This window comes from Dreissena polymorpha, chromosome 15, assembly GCF_020536995.1.
Source record: "Dreissena polymorpha isolate Duluth1 chromosome 15, UMN_Dpol_1.0, whole genome shotgun sequence".
NCBI classification, from domain to species: Eukaryota; Metazoa; Mollusca; class Bivalvia; order Myida; family Dreissenidae; genus Dreissena; species Dreissena polymorpha.
Window position 1 is genome coordinate 51528855 of NC_068369.1, and position 3831 is coordinate 51532685.

General features: G+C 31.5%; 1 long non-coding RNA gene across 1 annotated transcript; it reads left to right on the forward strand.

Moving 5' to 3' along the window:
• Window positions 1–225: 225 nt before the first annotated feature.
• LOC127859554 (uncharacterized) lies at window positions 226–2881 on the forward strand. Its single transcript, XR_008039446.1, has 3 exons — window positions 226–437; window positions 1839–1925; window positions 2802–2881. It is a non-coding gene; the product is annotated as an uncharacterized LOC127859554 (long non-coding RNA).
• Window positions 2882–3831: the final 950 nt, after the last annotated feature.

Genomic DNA, 3831 nt, shown 5'->3' on the forward strand with positions numbered 1-3831 from the left:
GGTCTGTGGAAGGAAAGCTGGAAAATGTTAAAAAGAGAGCAGTTACTCCACTTAAGGGAACTCCAAAACGTAGAGAGATGTCAATAGCTGAAAACCTTATCTGCAGTACAGAAAAGTTAAAGTCTGCCACGAAGACGACACCAACGAGAATACAGATTTTTGAAAAATTGGTGTCCAGTATAGAAAAGCTGAAATTAGGTATATGTTTAAGCGATTTAGGTGTCTTAATTTGGACCTTTAATTTACTGATAATCATAATGTTAGGTGTCAGGGATTTTCTCAGGCCTTTTAAGCAAAATTTTTACCCATCACCCTTATTCTACATTTTGTCATATTTTGGGCCTTATCTGAATCTTATCTGGTCCCCTGCCTCTTTTACTGCGGAAAAGAATGTCAGGTAAACTTCAAACATGGGGGCGGCCTGTGGATTATCAAATGTGAGAAAATTTTACAAATAAAAGATTATGTTCGGGTAATGGTTCAAATAAATCAAGAATACACCAATATATATGTAATCTGTATTTATTTTGAATGTTTCATCAAATTTGATAGAGAAATCACGATTTGTGTAATGACCATTAATTCGGATGTTCACGTTTACGTTGCGATTTCGGATATTTTCTAAATGCTGACTTGTGTTTGTTTAATGTCACACACTGGATACTGGTTAATTACTTGTGCAGCTTTATTCTCTCTTTTTTTAATATTGCCAATTTTAATCATGTTTATCGCAAAATTATTCATTGATATTAACATTTTATCCAAAATAAATCTTTAATTATGATGCTTTCTCTAGGAGGTTGTTGTACTGATAAATTGCAGTGATAGAAAATGTCAGTTGCATTAGAAAACAAATGCATTGTTTGTGCACATGAAGTGAGTGAAGTTACAGGGACGGATCCAGGATTTTTTCAATGTGAATCCTTCACACTTTTTTGGTACCCGATTAAATATTCAAATATTAGTTTAACTAATCCGACATAGTTTGTCGAGGAATTATGGGGGCATATGCCACTTCAGCCCCATCAGGATCTGCCCTGGATATAATGTTTATTCCCTGTGAGTATGTCCAAAATCTAGCCACAATGAGTTGGATGGAATCCAATGATACCCCTGCCTATGAGCAGATATTACTCCATGATAATGTTGTTATCCAAAATAATAAAGAACATGGAGGGGGACTAGAAACCCTGGGCATGTTTTGGGGAATTTTTTTTTATCAAGTACTTTGAAATCATTAATTAATATTTGTTGTGGTATAATGAGCCGCATTAAGCTAGATTGAGCTTAAGCCTTTGAGACCAGCTTTTTAAATGGTTTGGTTCAGGTAGCATGCCAATATCAAATAAGTAGGGTATATGTCGACTGTCAGGTTTACTTATTTTATTTTTATATTGAAATATATTTATAATAGACATCCTCCATTAAGTCCTTACAATTAAAACTATGTTTCCATGAAATGATGCTTTTTTTCATTAATAAGACACCATTCTTTCTTTAGTTTTTTTTTGCTATTCACTTAAAATTTATTTTCAAACAAATTTTCATTAAATCTCTAAAATCTTCAATTTCGCCTTAATTTTTTAATCTTAAATTTAAGAAGCTTTTATCATACTTCTCATTTGACATATATCTTAAATTGTAACTGTAATTTTGTAGACCTGGAAATATGATGTGTGCGTGGAAAGTAATTGTGCTTTGAAAAATTCTTGGGAAAATCACTGTCATGTGTCACCTTTAAATTAACATAAATGATAATGTATTAAAATTATTTGAGAATAATAATCCTTGAAGCTTATGAATTAAAATTAAAATATCAATGTTAGTAACTATTATAGATGTTTTAACTCAAGGAAGCTGTGATGACACTGCGGGTGCTAAACCTAGGAAGCAATTGTTCCATGATCATGCATATTCACATTCAAGTATGTACATTCCGTTTGAATGTTAATAAAAGTTGTTGACAGTTACAAGTTCTTGTTGAAAATTTCAATTTTTGTTAGCTGAATAAGTTTGGAACACATCACATGCCAAGTACATATGTAAATCAATCAAATAAATGATTTTGAATAGTAAGATGGATAACAATTCTATACAATGAAAAACAACATAATTATTATGTTAGAACATTTACTAATTAATCACTTATGTTAATGTGTTTCAAATTTGTTCAAGTGTCATAGATGTAGATAGTGCTAGATAACTGAATGGAGTATTAAACAGCAAAAAAACTTGATATTCACATTGTCTGTACAAGTTTATTTTGAAAAAAATCAACATGATTTAATTTTGATTATAATACATGTAACTCTGCAAAATGATCATCTGTTCTGTAGCTGGTACATCTCTCACATATATACAGATGCAGGCTCTTTAATAAAATATTAATTGGTATTATGGCCCCGGCATCAGAACAGTAAGTATAACAGAATGTACTTTTTACGATTGGAGTAATTAAATTATGCTGGAAAAAAAAAAGTTTCATTGGGAAAAAAAAGACTTCCATATTCGTTAAAAATACATGCATTTGATGGCCATGATACCATTGCTTATGAAGGGCTTGAATCATTGTTTACTGTTTACATTCCCAATGTTTTACCCCTAGTGCATCAACATTTTTTACAGGTGCAACATTGACAAAAAAAGGATTTTATTCCTTTTATCTAATAATTGATGGGGAAAAGTTGGCAAATGCTTGGGGATGTCATGACTGAAGTTGTGTTAGAAAACAAAGTGAACACAAGCAGTCACTCTTAAATGCAATAAATAACTATTCTTTAATTTTGTTTATTTTTTTTTAGGATTGGCGTTTTTTTGTTTCACTTGTACGGTTATTGGACTACACAATGGTTGCTTTACCAAGGATTCATTTACTTCACTGATTGGTTCTACTCTTGATAAATGACAATTCATCAAGTAAAGGTGATTATTAATATATAATAAACAATAAACTGAAAATGAATTAAACTGCACAATAAACTGTGTATGTTAATATGAGGATCAAACATCTGAACTGTTTTCAACAGTTTGTATTTCATGTTCCGTTTAAATATGTTTGTTGATTTTCCTCTTCCAAGTAGTTTTACTAGTTGTTAGTTATTTTGGAGTAACATGTTTAACAAAGTTTAACATCCATGTAGTTTTATCTTGAAAACTTTATTAATATATTATTGAAATCTTTTAAATACTGACTTAGGAAAAAAAGATTTAGTGATAAATATTTATGAATTTCTCATTCTAGAGGAATGCATTTTGTAATGTTATTTATTGTAAGATAATGCTGGTATTTTTTTCCCTGTTTTAATTAGCTCATCTATTCAAAAATAAATAAAATATGAGCTATTGTCATCACATGAGCATTCAAACTTGGTACACTTACTTACTAACATGAGGGGACTTGGCAGGCAAAGTTAGATAACTCTGACTGGCAATTTGGCAAAATTATGTGCCCTTTTTATACTTAAAAAATTGAAAATTTGGTTAAGTTTTGTGTTTCAATAACAGAAGTTTTAAGTTGAAGGAAAGTAAGTATTTGTATTTCTTATACCTTTCAAGCCACAGAGAGGACTGAGCCAATCAGACTGACTACTTGTAAACAATCGGAACAGAGTTAAATAGTAGAGAAACAACTCATAGACGACACAACACAATTAGTGTCCATGTTGTCCTCCTCAAAAACCAGTGTCCTGTCCACCCAGCGGCTAGAAGCATTGTTTGAGGAGGATTTATTCACCGCTGTACTAGATGAAATGTCGGTGAATATTCCATTCCTTTACGAACTACTGAACAAGCTGGTGGGTGACACAGGATGCAAGAGGGCAACTATAGCGA